Source organism: Equus caballus, chromosome 17, assembly GCF_041296265.1.
Source record: "Equus caballus isolate H_3958 breed thoroughbred chromosome 17, TB-T2T, whole genome shotgun sequence".
Taxonomy (NCBI): domain Eukaryota; kingdom Metazoa; phylum Chordata; class Mammalia; order Perissodactyla; family Equidae; genus Equus; species Equus caballus.
In genome coordinates this window covers 52,516,427-52,535,685 of record NC_091700.1, presented here as the reverse complement: position 1 = coordinate 52,535,685, position 19,259 = coordinate 52,516,427, and positions in this window count along the sequence as shown.

Here is a 19,259-nt window from a genome sequence, read left to right as displayed (position 1 = left end):
GACTCATGGATCTCATTGCATTTGTGTATTACCTTTATACGATAGTCCAAATCCTGACACTCATGTGCAATATTAAAAATATAAAACAAGCACCATCAAAAATCAAAAGTTAATGCTGCTATAGGCATATTGCCAGTTTGAGCCATTTACTGCAGAGCCATAGGTCTCTGAGATTTTTAAATGACTGTAGCGTGTGGCATTGCTTGAAGGAAAGCCCATCTAGGATAGCTCTTCACTCTCTACTGAATTACTTAGAACTAGAGAAATGAAATTCAACACAGGATTAGCATCATTCACTGCTATATCAGGAATTATCTAGCTGTGACAGCTCTGAGAAATATAACATGAACACTAGAGCATTACCTGTTCTAAGAAAGAATTTCATGAGAAATGCAGAAAATGAGGTTCTATGGACAAATAGTGCCTCTATTTTTCAATATGTACCTATTAATGATATTTCTTAAACCGATTTTAGAGATGTACTTATATCTATAATGTCTATATTACTTAAGAATAAATTAAACATTTCAAATAAAACTGCAGATTGGAATGCAAAATAGCAAATCAGAGAATATAGATTTAATACAGGAAGTAACATTTGAACAATATTTGCCAAGATTTATTTACATCATTGACTTGCCAAAAATTTACTTTTAATAGTCAAATTTTAATTTTTTATATTTTTAGTATTTTCTTCAAGGTCTAAAAATATACTTTAAAATATTCCAAAAGTTGAGTGATAAACATTTTAAAACAAAATGATTATTTTGCTTAATGATCACGCTAATTCATATAATTCCATGTTTAAATAACACATCACATATTCGATATTTTAATTTTTATCATTAACTGTCTTTATGCATAAAAGCACAATTTTAAATAATTATTTGAAAATGAGTACAGGCGTACTTCGGAGATATTGCAGGTTCAGCTCCAGACCACCGCAACAAAGCAAATACTGCAGTAAAGTGATGCAGACAAATATTTTGATTTCCCAGTACACATAAAAGTTATGTTTACACTATATCATAGTTGATGAAGTGTGAACAGCATTACGTCTAAAAAAAGTCATACCTTGATTTAAAGATACTTTATTGCTGAAAATGCTAACCACCATTTGAGCCTTTAGTGAGTCAAAATCTTTTTGCTGTTGGAGGGTCTTGCCTCAATGGTGATGGTAGCTGACTGATCAGGGTGGTGGTTGCTGAAGTTTGGGGTAGCTGTGAGAATTTCTTAAAATAAGACAACAGTGAAGGTTACCACGTCGATTGACTCTTCTTTACATGAACAATTTCTTTGCGCCATGCAATGCTGTTTGATAGCATTTTATCCACAGTAGCACTTCTTTCAAAATTGGAGTCAATTCTCTCAAACTCTGCTGCTGCTTTATCAACTAAGTTCATGTAATATTCTAAATCCTTTGTTGTCATTTCAACAGCATCTTCACCAGGAATAGATTTCATCTCAAGAAACCACTTTCTTTGCTCATCTGTAATAAGTAACTCCTCATCCATTGAAGTTTTATCATGAGACTGCAGCAATTCAGCCACATCTTCAGGCCCCACTTCTAATTCTAGTTACTTGCTATTTCCACCACATCTGCAGTTACTTCCTCCACTGAAGTCTTGAACCTCTCAAAGTCATCCATAAGAGTTGGAATCAACTTCTTCCAAATTCTTGTTAATGGTGATATTTTGACCTCTTCCCATGAATCATGAGTGTTCTTAACGGCATTTAGAATCGTGAATTCTTTCCAGAAGGTTGTCAATTGCCCATATTTTGAAAATGGTTAAACTGTGAAAAGTCTTTGCTCACTGACAGATTTCAAGCTCAAGCTTTTGCTGCTTGATGAAAGTGTTGTATGTAGACAAGTTCTCCTCTTCTATCATTATATTTGTTAACTTCTTGTATGGCAAATACCACCTCCCACCATAAGTATTTTCTTTCAGTGCACTGAATTTCTGTCATTAAAAAAATAACAATAACTAGAACATCACTGTTACTTTCATTTCTCCTTAGAGGACATTTCGAAATTTTAACATTGCCTTTTTCCCAATAATATCACTATTATTGAAATTTCATTGGTATTTCCCATAAGTGATAGTAATGTACACTAAAAAATAAATCCATTTATATCAAACATTATTGAAGATGAGAAATGAGAGCAATGTACTGACTCACCACTACATTTAGTCTACTGCTTTTTCATTGTCCAAGTATTAGAGGAAGTTCTTTGTATTCTCGAGATAAAAATATGCTATGTTTACAAACAGCCACACTTGAGTGCACTGGTATATGACATTCTCTATAACATTTTTATAAGCCAGTTTTTCTTGTTCCCTATACAGCACAGAATAGGCCTAATCACACCATAGCATTCTGCTACCAAATTAAAGATGCCATTCTTTAATTTTTCTATCACGTATTCTTCATGTGCGCAACAACATTATTAATGGGCTTTCTTTGGGAGAATATACTTAAACTAAAGAAATTCAGTTTTGCTCACATTAAGAAGATCAAGATGAATGAAGAAATGAATACAATTCAATAACGCTGCATTGCATTATGGAAGCTGTATAATTAGCTACATATTCGTAACTGGTAAGCTTGCAAAAGATTCACATTCATCTCTCATTCCAAATGACAATAAGCCATGACTATTTTGAAGCATGAAAATTCATGTGAAAACTGAGTATTCAATCTCAAGCTGTCAAAATACCACTGTATCTTTAAAAAAATCATACTACTGTAGCTTTGAAAGGAAAATTAAATCAATATTAGCTTGCAAAGATCTGAATTAGAATTTCTTATTCCTCCTCGACTATTTTCAAATTAGATTTTCTGCCAGAGTTATAATGGCCCTTGGACAGAGCTGTAGGCAAAAGAAGCCTAAGAGTGACTGTCTATTGATTTCAGCCTACTGTGAACCGAGGGCCAGTGAGTTTGGGAGCTGTGTTTTATCTTATCTCCTCTGCTTTGAGGATTATATTCTTGCCATCTTCTCAGTGGATGCAGAAGATTAAAAGAGTTCCTGTGAGATTTGGCTACAGTACAATGGTTGAGCTACATGAGCTAGAAAATTTGTAGAACGGCATCAATTGTAAATTTGGAACAGCACTTGTTGGTTTTGAGGTCTTATTTTTTATAACTCAGAATAAGACAAAGAGTAGTTTATTTTATTTCTTTCTTGGTTCATAAAAAGCTTAGTTATAGGCACACTTATGACAAATATTATATAGAATATTTAATATCTTATTAATATTTTATAATTTAAGATTCTTAAACATTTGTTAATAGTTGGCTTGAAGTCACAGTAGTACATTTTTAAATAATAAATGAATAAAAGATAAATCAGGCCAATCTCTTTCCTCTGAATTGAAATAACCAAACACTGCTGTTTTTTGCATTTTGCCAATTTTTTCATCAAACTGCAAAGATTATATTTTATCACTGTTGAACCATCTTCACTGCCTAAACGTGCAAAAAGTATTCTTAAGGGTTTGAGTGTGAGAAATTTCCCCAAGTGGGATAAATTCAGAGACTCTATTAATAAAATTGATGAAATCAGATTTAGTCCTGATATTGCAGAGACTTCCCCTCCAAAGCAATTCCATTTGGAAGTAAACCCATTGAAGCAATAGAAGACTTTTAAGATAGAATTAAACAACAAACTCAATTAGTTTTAATCAGTAATGCAAGTGAAACAGATTTTAACTTAATTAAAGCTAGCAGAAGTAAAATGCCTTGCAAGATAATGGGAGATAATGGAATTTGAATTCCCCTTTCTGGTGAGAATATCACTGGGGCTATCTGTGTGGAGGGAGGCGGGCACAAAGGCTTTAACAGTTACTTGCATGGTTCTAATAATTAAAAGCAAATAGGTACCTTGAACATGTTAAAGGAAAAGATAGCTAGCTCCTGGTTAGTGCTTAAAAGTCACCAAATTAATCTGATTGCTCTTGTCATGTTTTTACTAATGAAAGAAATAGCTTTTTTAACTTAAATATGTTAAAGAGAATATGCTATTGAACATATGCTTACTTGTAAATGTGGTTAGGTGAAACCGCAACAGTTTTGGATGTGTTGTACTTTTCCTTAAAAAATGTTATGAAGCTTTAACTCTCTTATACTTATTTATGAAAATAAAAAGACATAAGAATAACATAGCAGGAATGTTTGATTATTAACAAGGTGAATAATAGTAACTATACCTTATGTTTATTTGACACATCATGGTTTCCAAACTTCAAGCACAGACAATTAATGTGTTTATCTTCATTTTACATAGAAGAAGATGACAGTCTGAGAGAGTTTTATTCAAATTTTCTAAGAAAATGCAACAAATAAGTATAGAAAATGAAAATCCAGCCTTATTTTTCGCTCGTATTTTGTTAATTGTTTTATCTCCTCTCTTCTGTTGCTCTGGCCAACAGAAGTAGAACTAGAAAAATGTTTTAAGAATAAAGATGTTAGCCAGTGATTTCATTTTTTCAGCGTGGGGGTGAAATGGGTATGTAAAAGTCACTTTGTTTAATCTGGAAATAAATCAAACTATTTGAAGCTTTTTTTGAGAAGCTAACAGTAGTTTCTTTTATTATTACACTAGAAAATATGGAAAACTGTCTTTTGTGGGTAGATAGGACCCAATAAGGTAAACAAATGCAAGGGACTATTTTCTTCAGACTAGAGAATTTCTAGTATATAGAAAGGAATGGAATTAACCATCTTTATTGCTCACTGCAATATAATAAAACACAAATAAAAGATAAGTATATTTGCCCCAGTTTAAATACAACTTTTCCCATAGCCCCATATAATTCTCTGCTTCATCTTACTAGGTGATCTTGTGAATAAGTATAGCCTGGGCTGAATCACTCATGGCCATTCTCTGGGACGATTTTATTCTATCTGCATTCTGAGGTCTAACAAATTTGTTCAAGGAGAGAAGTAAGAAAATAAACCTATGTGATATTGTCCCAGACAGATGGAAACCATAATTACAAAAGAAAAGCTTTGTTGAAACAAAGAAGATCTTAAACTGAGTAAGAAAAAGAAAATACATAGAGACAAAGCAAAACAAGCATTCTTTTCTGCAACTGTTCCTTTTACTATCTTTGTTCTTAACTTTCCAGTTCTCATTTCCAGCATCTTGTGAAACCGACTGTTCTTTTTGCCACTGGTTTGGGCTCTTGTGCAATATCCATATTTCTTTCCAATAGTATCTTATTTACCATTCCTCCAGTGTTAGGTGGTTGGAATAGATTTCTATTTCTTGTTTCAGATTGATTACATGTCTGTGTAATACAAAGGGCAACATGTAAGTAAAATCTAGAATTGCAAATAAATTAACCTTTTAAAAAAATTCCAACTCCTTGTATACTATGCAAACATATTTGTACACTACTATATGTTTATTGCAATATCTATTCTAGATTACAGCACTTCTTTGCTGTTGAAGTTTTCCCACAAAATTGGGGCATATATTTTCCTTCCTTTTTTTCTTTTTTGAATATTTATTAAATTCCTACTAATTGCTAGCCACGCTTCTAGGTATTAGGAAAATAGTAGTGAATATAAAAGCCAAATTATCTGTTTCCATTGAACTTTCATATTTAGGTGGTAGAGGAATATTAATAATAAAAGAATACATATCTAACATGCATAGGGAAGACCAGTGTTATGGTGGAAAATAAATAAATGGAAAGGATTAAAAAATGATGGAGACTTCCGGTTTCTGGTTTTGTGTGTCAGGAACCTGGAAGTCACCATTATGTCCTAACAAGTAAAAAGCTGAACAGACTGAAAAATCAGCAATGCTTCTTGGATCCATAAATGAAGGGAAGAAAATGGGACAAACTGCTGCCCCCAAGAGTGGAGACAGGCAAATACAGAGAGCCACAGCTTACTGGAGAAAAGACTTGAGAGCGGAAACCACCAAGAGAACCAGCGCTGGAGTAGGAAAACCTGAACTGTAATTGACAAATAAGTAGAGGCCCAGAGTGGACAACTCTGAGAGTTAAAAACTTCGGGAGAACCCGTCATAGGGGGGCCTTTACACTGTTGTGAGCTTTTCTGCCGGAGTCCCGTTCCAGCTGAGTCCAGGTTCCTGAGGGAGGGATGGAGGCGGCGCAGTGAGGGAAGAGACGTGAGACTTGAGTCGGTGCAATCAAGTCCGTCTTTACTGTGCACAAGTATCGTTTTCATATTTTTCAGGATTAGTACAGAAATAGCTCTACAAATATTCTCAGAGAGATAAGGAGATACAAAGCGAGCACAAGAATATTTATTAGCATTCCATTCTATAGAGAATAAGGTTAATGATCGTCTTCTCCGCAATTGACTATTATTTATTGTCTCTAAGCTAAAAGAGATAGGTACCTTGACATCTGTTGTAATTCATGGCAAAGTTAAGTCAAAGAGAGAAGGTCCAGATCTCCGGACAGGACAGCATTCCATCTGTTCACGTCCTGGGGGAGCAAAACCTGCCTCCACCAATCATCTACGTCATTAGCGTAGATGGTTAATGGGGAACAAAAGGCAACTCCCCGGTGTCTTATCCCCAGGACTACATGCGTTCTCAGCGGGTAGTTAAAATTCTTTACATTCCCACGCCCCTTAGGGTTGAAAGCATTCCTTTGTCTTTCAGGGGGTAGGGATAATTGTCCCTTGAGCACACTGCCCGGAGAAAATATCATTTTGCTAGTAAAGCATCAGACTGAAAAGCTAAGTTAAACTATATAAAGCAGAAACAAGTATAGTCATAACTTTGATAGAAAGCATGCATACATTTCAGAAAATATCAGGGGTGTCGGCTGGCCATTCTTCACCAAGGGGCATCCCTGCGCCTCTCGGCCCTTCTCAGCCCGGCCCCTGTCAGATGGCTGTGTAGGCGTTGGTAACACGCTCCCGGCAGTTTTCCTCTAGGCACTTGAGCAGATTCCCACAGTAAATACCAGAGAGAAGTACTCTCAAGCTTCCAGCAGATGGAGGGAAAAAGGAACCATTTTGAAATATGCCTAAGTACTCTGTTCTTCTTAACAAGGCCTGCCCTCAGGGGAAACCAGTTAATCAGAACCTAACCTGCTGGAGTATGATGAGAGCCTAAATGGCCTGGGGAAGGAGAAATACCCAACTCCAGCCCTCTCTAGTCTTCCACTTTGGAGAGGAGAAATACTCAACTCCAGCCCATATAGAAAAACTCAATATCGTCAAGATTCCTTTCTCCCAACTTGATCTATAGATTCAATGAAATCCCAATCAAAATCCCAGCAAGTTATTTTGTGGATATTGAGGGACTGATTCTAAAGTTTATGTGGAGAGGCAAATAAGTCAGAATAGGCAACACAATATTGAAGAACAAGTTTGGAGGACTGACAGAACTCAACTATAAGACCTACCATAAAACCACAGTGAACAAAACAGTGTGGTATTGGCCAAAGAATAGGAAAATAGATCAATGGAACAGAATAGAGAGCCCAGAAATAGACCCCCTTACATAAAGTCAACTGATCTGTGACAAAGGAGCAAAGGCAATACAGTGGAGAAAAGACAATCATTTCAACAAATGGTGCTACAACAATTCACCACCCACATGCAAAAGCATGAATCTGGACACAGACTTTCCATGTTTTGCAAAATTGACTCAAAATGGGCCACAGAAGTATATGCAAAATGCAAACTATAAAACTTCTAGATGATAACATAGGTAAAAGCTTAGACAATCTTGGGTATGGCAATGACTTTTTAGATACAACACCATTGGCATGATCCATGAAAGAAATAACTGATAAGCTAGAGTTCATTAAAGTTAAAAACTTCTGCTCTGAAAGACAATGTCAAGTGAATGAGAAGACAAACTACAGGCTCTGAGAACATATTTGTAAAAGACATATCTGATAAAGGACCATTATCAAAATGTACAAAGAACTCTTAAATTCAGTAATAAGAAAAGAAAGAACCCAATTTAAAAATGAGCTCAAGACCTTAAAAAACATCTCATCAAAGAAGATATACAGATGGCAAATAAGCACATGAAAAGATGCTCCACATCACGTCTCATCAGGAAAATGCAGATTAAAACAACAGTGAGATACCATTACATACCTATCAGAATGGCCAAAACTCAAAACACTGACACAGCAAATGCTGACACGAGTGTGGAGCAACAGAAACTGTCATTCATTGCTGGTGGGAATGCAAAATAGTACAGCCACTGCGGAAGACAGTTTGGCTTTTCTTACTAAAATAAACATACTCTTCTGTGTGATCCAGCAATGTGCTCCCTGGTGTTCACCCAAAAAAGTTGAAAACTTGCATCCACACAAAACCATCCACATGGATGTTTATAGCAGCTTTATTTGTAATTGCCAAAAGTCAGAAGCAACCAAGACATCCTTAAGTAGGTTACTGGCTAGATAAACTGGGGTACATCCAGACAATGGAATATTACTTAGTGCTAAAAAGAAATGAGCTATCAAGCTGTGAAAAAACCATGGAGGAAACTTAAACATATATTACTAAGTGAAAGAAGAAGAATTATGATGGCTCAGGAAGAGGGTATAAACAACTCTTTCTCTTATTTTTTTAAAAAAAGTCTGTTTAAATAATATTTTAACATTACATATTTTCATTCCACTCTCTGGCCATCTCATCTGATACAATTATGCTGATCTGGGAGGTTGGATATATATTTAAAAAGAGGCGATGTATTTTGTGTTTTGCATTTTCTATCCAATCAAGTCAGCTCATACTCCATCAAGAAATTTTTCTCCCCACAAAAAAGAATGTAAAATATTCCACAAATGGACTAAGCACAAAAATCTTGACTGCTTGAAGTGACCGACGATTCACAACTGATAGTTCTCACAGCAGAAAGACAACTACATGCCTCTGAGAACAATGTGATAATACAACCAGCCCTACTTTCAAAAGTTGACAGCATTTTACAGATCATATTGGAGGAAGTAACTATAATAATAACACTGTCTTAAGGACAATAACTCACGTTATTCATCAGTACGCTTATTATTTATATAAAGATAGAAAATGAGAATCTTAAACAAGGAAAAAACATCTCAAGGGCATAGTGGCGGGGGATGCAGAGAAAATAGTTTGCTGTGTATGGAGAAATAAGAACCCAGATTATAATACAAAGAAAAAAACTTGCCACAATTCCTTTGTTAGATGAATCTAAAAGTTGATGTCTGAATTCACTTTATTGAACTGAGCTACTTATATAAATTTAGAGAAGTAAACAAATACTGTATATTTGTAATTTACAAATCATAGTGTGTTCTTCATTCACTATGAATTATATTTTTGTCTTCTCTTCAAGACCTCAGTGGAAGGACAGCTCCAGACACTTTTATTTATGGAGCTGTCCTTCCACCAATTCTTTTTAACCTGAAATTATGTTTTTCTATTTGTTTGGAGCTATGGGGCTGTACTTCCTCTAAGCTCTGTATGGTCTCCATTTGTCTCATGGGGCAGTATATTGTTCTTTTTGGTTGGAAAAGTATTTAGAAGACTGACTCAAAGGTGAAAACAGCTCTACTGAACAGAATGTAATCATAATATGTTTTTCTAAAACCAATAACCAACACCATTGGCTGTGGCAAGCTAAGATTGTTATGGTTTAGTTGCTGCATGCTCATCATGTAAGATAGTTTTGCAATGATTTACATATAAAATGAAAAAAAAAAAGACAACTACCTAAGAATGATACCTACCTACTCTGATCAAGAGAATTATGAATTTTCAGAAAAGCTCTTCCTAAACAAAAGAGTGGCAAAAAAAGTGTGTTTTCAGAATCTCTTTCAAAAATGTTATTGCTGGTGTCAACAGAAATACCTTATTTTAATAAACTTAGTAAAAATGTGAGGAAAATCTAGGAATATGCCCCGTGACCTGCACTACATACATTGCCTCATAAACAAACTTGTCATGATTAAAGATATCTATTGTATTAGTGGAATCTCTTTGCAGATTTTTCCCTTACAATATAATCTTCACAACAAAATGCTCTGGTGTACATACGCAATTCCCCAAACTTTGAATATCTTAATGATTCTCTTTTGTTGTAGACATAGCTATTTTTAGTAATATTTACATTATTATTGAATTTATTGTTTTTTAATGATAACAACATGATATAGAATGCAACTTCTTCCTGAAACACGAATGTAGCAGATTTTATTTTCCAAAATGCCACTGCAATCTATCTGGTCTCTCACGCTGTTCTCTAACTTTGCCATTCAACTTTAAAAGGGTAGGTACAATTGCTTTCCCTTGTACTGAATGGGCAGCTCATTTTCCATTGCAATGGAAGTGACACAATATAACTTATAAGGCTTGGTTATAAAAAGCAATATGGATTTTAGCTAGTTCTTTCCCTTCAAGATGCTTACTCTTGAAATCTATCTGCCATGTTGTAAGGAAGCCCAGACCAAATGGAAAGACTGCATGTAGATGTTCCAGTCAACAATACCAACTGACAGCCAGCATCAAACATTAAACACATCAGTGAACAAGTCTTCAAATGATTCAAATCTGTCTTAAAATCTTCTAGCTGAGGCCTCAGATATCAGAGAGCAGAGACAAACTATCTCCTCAGCAACCTGTCAGAATTCCAGATCCAAAGAATCCATGAGCATGAATGGATTATTTTAGACCAGGAAGTTTTAGGGTAATTTGATACATGGCTCTAATAAAGGGAATCATGATTTTGTGTTAATTTGTAGGCACTAAGAAATTTTCACTTGCTAATACTTTTGTTTCTTTCTTTTGCTATTAGAAAGCTAACATAAAAATGTGTAGCATTTCTTTGCATTAATGATACAATCCAGTGTTTCCATGAGTTAATCTTGCCTCTCAATTGGTCTGCCTACTTTAAAGTCCCTTCATTTAAGCCTCTCAAATATGTTTTGTTGGCAGAATTATAAAAATGCCTCCTCCTCTGAGATTCTACCCTTAATCCTTGGAACCTGAGGATATGACGACAAATCACTCCTGTGATTGTTATGTTACATGATACAGTTAACCTTAAAATAGGGAGATTATGCTGGTTCATCTAAACTAATCACATGAGCTCTAAAAAGCAGAAAACTTTTCACAGCTTGTAGCAAAAGAGGAAAGTAGAGAGATTCATAGCAGGAGAAGGACGTGACACAGCTTTGCTGGTTTGAAAATAGGGAGGTCCATGTGAGAAGAAACGCAGGTGGCACCTATGAGCAGAAAGCAGCCCTTCGTGGACATCCAGCAAGAAAATGGGGAACTCGCTCCTACATCAATCAGGAAGTGGATTCTCTCAGCCTAAATAAGCCTGGAAGTGGATTCTTGCCAAGAACATCAACATAAGAACCTCTGAGGTCAAAATCTTAACTTTGGCTTTGTGAAATACTGAGCAGACAATCCAGTTGAGCTATGCTGGACTTCTGGCCTACAAAACTGGAATAATGAGGGGATATTGTTTAAACCACTAATTTTGTGGTAATTTGTTGCACAGCAAGAGAAAACTCATCCACGTGCCATATTTTTTCAACTGTCAAGTCTTCTGCAAATTTACTTGAGAAATGCAAGTAAAAACAAAATTAACAACTGTACATTAATGCTTTTACTAACTTACTCCATTCCCTGAAACAAAGTCTGCAAAGTATAGCCATGGGCAAAATTCAGGCCACCACCTATTTTTGCATGGTCCATGAGCTAAGGGTGGTTTTTACATTTTTATATAGTCCAAAAAGAAAATCAAAAGAAGTATAAAATATTGCAATACATGAAAATTGTGCAAATTTAACATTTCAGAGTCTATAAATAAACTTTTTTTGGAACACTGCCACACTCATTGGTTTCCGTGTTCTCTATTGATGACTTCATATACAACAGCAGCGTTTTGTGCTCCAACACCCCTTATATTTTCCGGCCTCTGCAAGTTTTCATCACTTTTTAAATTCAGAACTTGTTAAGTTCTGCCCACTCTTTCACTCAACTGAAATTCTAGTACCTCCATATATCTTTCCTGAGCATCTTATCCATTTGACATTACAAGGTCAGTCTGTAACCATCACTTGAAATTTATTTCATTTTCAATATTAGGATTATTCTTTTCAAATTTTACCTCCCCAACCAAATCATAAGTTTTTGGAAATGAAGGATATATACTCACAATTGTCTGGAATAGTTGCAATGCCTAGCAACGTACAGTGCACTTGATATTGGTGATATTACAGCATTTGATAGAGTTATTAAAAAATTTTTAATTTGCACCAAATTCTTTTAATTTGGATTCTTAGATGAAAGAAGCAATAAAACAATACTTAAGCTTAATTTTTTGTTTATTGAGGAAGTAAAAAGTAAACATATTTTCCCCCTAAATGAAGGACCTTTTTATTTTATGTAAGTAGCCCTGGTTTTCTTCAACAACTCTGCAAAAATAGATTCTTCTCCAACAGGAACTTGGTTAAACAAATAAAGTTTATTTGTAGGTAGTTTAGATATTACTCCTCCTATACTTAAGGTGTAGTTTGCTTGTGCTAGAACAATAAAATCTTTTGCAAGTGAGGCATTGGGATCAAAGCAAATTAAGATTATAATCAATAATTTGCATTGTGTTTTAGGTAAAAATAATCTCTGTATATACATTTTCTGCTTAATTGGAGGCAGAAATGATAACAGGAAATGGCAATATTTGGAACTTGAATATTTTGATCACACCACTCCCTGATTCTTTGGAAAAACAAAATGTTTTCCCTCCATTATCCTCCTTAATTTTCTCCCTAGATTCAAGTTTATGATTCATTCTGGAATACATAAAAATGTAACAAATGGTAAATGGTATTTGCTCTCCTTTATTAAAGTTACCAAAAAGACTCCAAAGATGAGCCCACAAGTGCCACATTCCTGCACTTTCTGCAAAGAGGGTCTGAATTCTCATTTGCAGGACTTGCCCAGAGAGACCATCTTGACTTTTACCCATTTGCCCATCACCCCTCCTCCTGTTCTACTCTTACACCCTTCTCTTCCCAACCTACAGATAAGGGAAGCCAAGTGGTTCATTGAGAAGAGACATTTTAAAAGAAATTTCTACAAAGTGGGAACTCCCTGTGAGGAACATTGTGTTTTCTCTCCTGTTTAAGCTAGTTGAAACTGTGAGCAGGAAAACAATTTAAAGAAAGTGATAGGCGTGATCTGCGGAGGAGACTAGACCCTTAACTCCAGAAAACTGTCCCATCAGGGCTGGGAAGAAAGATGCCGCTGAGCCAGCTGCAGGCCAATTGGGAAAGTGTAAAGCTGTTTTCTGATTATAACCCACACTGTACAATCTTCTCAGCAATCTAGTTATTGAAGGCAGAAATGGTAACAGGAAGCGGTAGTATTTAGTAATCAACATGCAGATTCCAGATGCTTTATTTCATCTGTTGAATAATACTTTTTGTGTCTCATGAGTGATTGACCATATGAGTTTCATATTTGACATCACTCCACAAATAAGATATGGTCACAACTTTACTTGATGTTGATTTCTGATTGCATATTTGGAGGATTAGCCTAATTCGCCACCCTTGGTAAAGAATGTGGATAAAAATCCCTCCTCCCCCCCTTACTCTAAGTTAATATCTTGGTAAATAAAGAATGGTCTTCTTATTTATGACTGATGATATGATAAGCAGTTTTTTTTCAATATGTGTTGGCCAATGGAATAAGTATGCAGGAATAGCTGACTTTTGGTTAGCAAAAAAAAAAAAGAAAAGCATACTTATGCATTATGAATTATTTTATTTGCACCATGCATGGCCAGTGTTAAATTAGTCATTTATGAAAAAATTAAAACTGAGTCAAAGGTCCTCTAGTATAATACAAGAAAAGTACCACCATTATTAATGATAACACAAAAACCATCTTATTTTTTAAAAAGCCTACATCAGGCTTAACACATTTATGGTATAATAAAATCCAACCCAATCCAGATTTATGGAGAGTTGGGATCCTAAGTAGGATTTTTTTAAAGGAACTGTGGTGTTGCAGTGAAAAGCTTTAAGTAGATAATTAACATACTGTTTCTCGTGGGATAGACTTAGGTGTTCAAATTCTCATAAAGAGACAATACAACAATGCACAGTGTAAAGAAGTATAATTGATGAAAGTGTAGCTTTATTTGTTTTGTGGGGAAGAACAAAAATCTTGAAATAATAAATGGACTTTTGAGCTCCACATTGTCTTTAGAGGTCTACATCGTGCTTCTTTCTCTGTGGAAAGAAATCTATGTTGCAGAGACTGGTTGGTTTAAGTGTATTTCTGGTGGCAAATGATAATAATAAGATGATAATAATAATAATAATTCATACCTCAACATTTTGTCCTTAGAATATGATGACACCCTTTTCTTAAAAAACCCGATAAAGCTTTGAATAGAAATCAGTAAAGTTATAAACGCGGTTAGATACCCTCTCAGTTTTACTTTAAGAAGTGTGAGGATAACACTAGATAGAGATTTCTTGAAATTTTAAAAGACTTTATAGCTCTACTTGCATTTTTGAAAACTATATTTACTGATAAAGGCAGGGTTCTTGAGAGAAAAATTTTAGTGTAATAACTCTTTAGAAAATAATAAATTTTAGGGGCAGGTCCCGTGACCGAGTGGTTAAGTTTGCGCGCTCCACTGCAGGCAGCCCAGTATTTCATTGGTTCGAATCCTGGGCGCAGACATGGCACTGCTCATCAAACCACACTGAGGCAGCGTCTCACATGCCACAACTAGAAGGACCCACAGAGAAGAATATACAACTATGTGCCGGGGGGCTTTGGGGAGAAAAAGGAAAAAATAAAATCTTTAAAAAAGAAAAGAAAATAATAAACTTTAAAATGAAAACAAATGCAAAAATATATCACTATGTCACTTCAGATAGTGAGTACAGTAGATATTCTATAGATCATTAATCCATTTTATAGCCACTCTCCTAAATTTATGAGACTCGTCTTCTTCATTGGTTCTATGTTTTGGCTCAAACAGAGTGGAACTTGGAACAATTGGATAAACTGTCTTTAGAGAGACTTTGAAAATAATCAATAATTTGTCAGATGGATTAATCCTTCACTGGGAATTTGGTCTTCCTTGTAGAAATGAAAGGGTGGATGACATTGAACAATTTAGAGATTTAATATGAAGATTTAAATTTATCTGTTTCTGGGTTGATTATTTTATATTATTTTTAAAATTAATTAAAAATGTTAAAAATGTTAAAAGTTTATATAGAAAATATTCAATATTCTTTTAGTATTAAAACATATTTAAAAGCTTCTGAAGAGCACACTGTATTTTCAAGATGACCTGGTTCATAGTTAAATAAGCTAAACTAAACTTCAAAATAAATTCCAATTATATTAAAGAGAAGAGAGATATTTCAAGGTACTCTGGATATACTTTCTAGAAGATTACAAACACTTTCTTGAAAATAAAGAGAAATTTTACTTCTGCCGTAATACGAATTAAAATGCGTGTAAATAATATCTACTTTGCATTTTTGGTTTTTATTAAATTATTTTTCATTTCATTAGCATTACTTTTTGTTTCTGAAAAATCACATGCTCTTCTAGTAACAATAAATTAAGGAATTTTTTTATCAGTATAAAACACAATTGCTTTGATACACATCCTTGCCAACATTTGTTGTCTTTTAACTTTGGGTTATAGCCGTCCTAACAGGTGCACGGTGATAGATATCTCACTGTGGTTTTGATTTCCATTTCCCTGAAGATTGGGGATGTTGAGAACATTTTCATACATCTGCTGACCACTTGTATGTCTTTTTTGAAAAAGTGTCTATTCAAGTCCTTAGTCTATTTTTAAATTGGGTTAATTTTTGTCTGCTATTGAGTTCTTTATACATTTTCAGTATTAGCCTATGATTGGATATATGATTTACAAATATTTTCTCCCATTCTGCAGATTGCCTTTTCATTTTGTTGATGGTTTTCTCTGCTGTGCAGAAGCTTTTTAATTTGATGTAGTCCCACTTGTTTATATTTGCTTTTCTTGCTTGGGCTTTTGGTGTCAAATCTAAAAAAACATTGCCAAGACCGATATCAAGGAGCTTTCCTCCTACATGTTCTAAGAGTTTTACAGTATCAGGTCTTATATTCAAGTCTTTAATCCATTTTTAGTTGATTTTTCTGTATGGGGTAAGATAGTGGTCCAGATTCATTTTTTCCCATGTGGCTGCCCAGTTTTCCCAACACCATTTATTGAAGAGACTTTCCTTTCTTCATTGTATATTCTTGGCCCCTGTGTCATCAATTAATTGACCATATATGTTTGGGTTTATTTCTGGGCTTCCTATTCTGTTCCACTGATCTATTTGTCTGTTTTTATTCCAATATCATACTGTTTTGATTGCTAGAGCTTTGTAATATAGTTTGAAATCAGGAAGTGGGGTACCTCTAGCTTTGTTCTTCTTTCTCAAGATTGCTTCAGCTATTCAAGTCTTTTGTGGTTCCGTACAAATTTCAGGATTGAAATTTTGATAAGAATTGCATTGAATTTGTAGATTGCTTTGGGTAGTATGGACATTTTAACAATATTAATTCTTCCAATTCATGAGCATGGATATATTTTTATTTATTTGTGTCTTCTTCAGTTTCCTTCATCAATGTCTTATAGTTTTAAATATACAGATCTTTCAATTCTTTGGTTAAATTTATTCCTAAGTATTTCATTATTTTTTTTTTAAAGATTTTATTTTCTTCCTTTTTCTCCCCAAAGCCCCCTAGTACATAGCTGTATATTCTTTGTTGTGGGTTCTTCTAGTTGTGGCATGTGGGATGCTGCCTCGGCATGGTTTGATGAGCAGTGCCATGTCTGCACCCAGGATTCGAACCAATGAAACACTTGGCCGCCTGCAGCGGAGCACGCGAACTTAACCACTCGACTAAAGGGGGCAGCACCAGTATTTCGTTATTTTTGATACTATTGTAAATAGGATTTTTTTCTTAATTTCTCTTTCTGAAAATGTGTTGTTATTTTATAGAAATTCCACTGGTTTTTGTATATTGAATTTGTATCCTGCAACTTTACTGAATTCATTTGTTAGTTATAACAGTTTTGTATATGTAATGTCATGCCATCTTCAAATAGAGACAGTTTTACATCCTTCTTACCAATCCGGATGCCTTCTATTTATTTTTCTTATCTAATTGCTCTGGCTAGGACTTCCAGTACTGTGTTGAATAAAAGCAGTGAGAGTGGGAATTCTTGTCATGTTCCTAGTCTTAAAGAGAAAGCCTTCAACTTTCCACCACTAAGTGTGATGTTAGCTGTGGGCTTCTCATATGTGGCTTTTATTACCTTTGAGGTATGTTCCCTCTATACCTAGTTTGTTGAGAGTTTTTATCATAAATGGATGTTGAACATTGTCAAATGCTTTTTCTGACTCTATTGAGATTATATGACTATTATCCTTCATTCTGTTAATGTGGTGCATCACATTGATTGACTAGCAGCTGTCAAACTATCCTTGCATCAAGGTATAAATCCCACTTGATCATGGTGTTTGAAACTTTTAAGGAACTGTTGAAATCGGTTTACTAATATTTTCTTGAGGATTTTTGCATGCATGTTCATCAGGGACATTGGCTTGTAATTTTCTTTTCTTGTAATGTCCCTGTCTGGTTTTGGTGTCAGGCTAATGCTGGCCTCATAAAATGAATTTGGAAGTGTATCCTCATCTTCTATTTTTTTGATGAGTTTGAAAAAGATTGGTATTAATTCTTCTTTAAATTTGGCAGAATTCACCAGTGAAGCACTCTGGTCTTGTACTTTCTTTTTAGAAGGATGTTGATTACTGATTCAGATTTTCTATTTATTCATGATTCAATCTTGGTAGGTTGTGTGTTCTAAGAGTGTATCCTTTTCTCCTATTGTCCAATTTGTTGGCATATAATTGTTCATAGTAATCTGTTATGATCTTTGTATTTGTGTGTTATCAGTTGCAATGTCTTCTCTTTCATTTATAATTTTGTTGATAAGAGACCTCTCTTTTTTCTTGGTTAGTGTAGCTAAAAGTTTGTCTATTTTGTTAATCTTTTCAGAAAACCAGCTCTTCATTTCACTGATCTTTTCTATTGTCAATTAGTCTCTTTCATTTATTTCTACTCTGATCTTTGTTATTTCTTTCTATCTACCAACTTAGGGCTTAGTTTGTTCTTCTTTTTCTAGTTCTTTGATACGTAATCTTAAATTGTTTTTTCATGGTCTTTCTTTTTTCTTAATGTAGGCATTTACCACTATAACCTTTTCTCTAAGAACTGCATTTGCTGCATCCCATAAGTTTTGGTATACTGTGTTTCTATATTCTTTTGTCTTAGCATATTTTTTTCTCTTTTGATTTCTTCTGTGACTCACTGTTTATTCAGGAGCATGTTGTTTAATCTCCACATATCTGTGATATTTCCAGTAATCTTCTTGTAATTGAATTCTAGTCTCATATTGTTGTTGATTCTTTCTTTTGCTGCATGGAAACTTTTTAGTTTGATGTGGACTCACTTTTTTAATTTTGATTTTGTTGCCCCTGCTTTTGCACTGTTGGTGGGAATGTAAGTTGGTACAGCCATTATGGAAAACAGTAGGGAGGTTCCCACAATAATTAAAAATAGAATGACTATACAACCTAGCAATCCCAATTGTTGATATATAGCCAATGGAAATGAAATCAGCATCTTGAAGATATATCTGGACTTCCATGCTTATTGTCACATTGCTAACAATAGCCAAGATATAGAAGCAGCCTAACATTATTTCATGAATGAATGGATGAAGAAATTACGATACATATTTTCATAAATAGGCATCTGTCTTATTTGTGAAAAGAAACACAAAAATGCAGTGATTTTCCTTTTGTAGAACTTTTGATAGTCTCAGAATCTTTAAAATATGTTGATAATCATATGCATTTTATAGCTAAATTTCTAAAGAATTTATGAATTTAAGACTAGAAATGAAAATTAAATAATTTCACTAATTAAACAAGATTATAGCCTCTTCAATTTAATGCATCATATTACACCCCTGGGAAATAATTTGTAGGCAAATCATTCTGTGAAATTTTTAGTTATTCATAAATTTCTACCTTGCTTTCAGCTATATCTAACTTTTTCATAAATTTCTTGCTAGAATTAGAGCTGATAACTTGACTTTGAAGTCAAAATACTCATATTACAGAGAAAGGAAGAAACTTCAAAGTTAAATGAGTTCCAGTTAATGAAGTTAA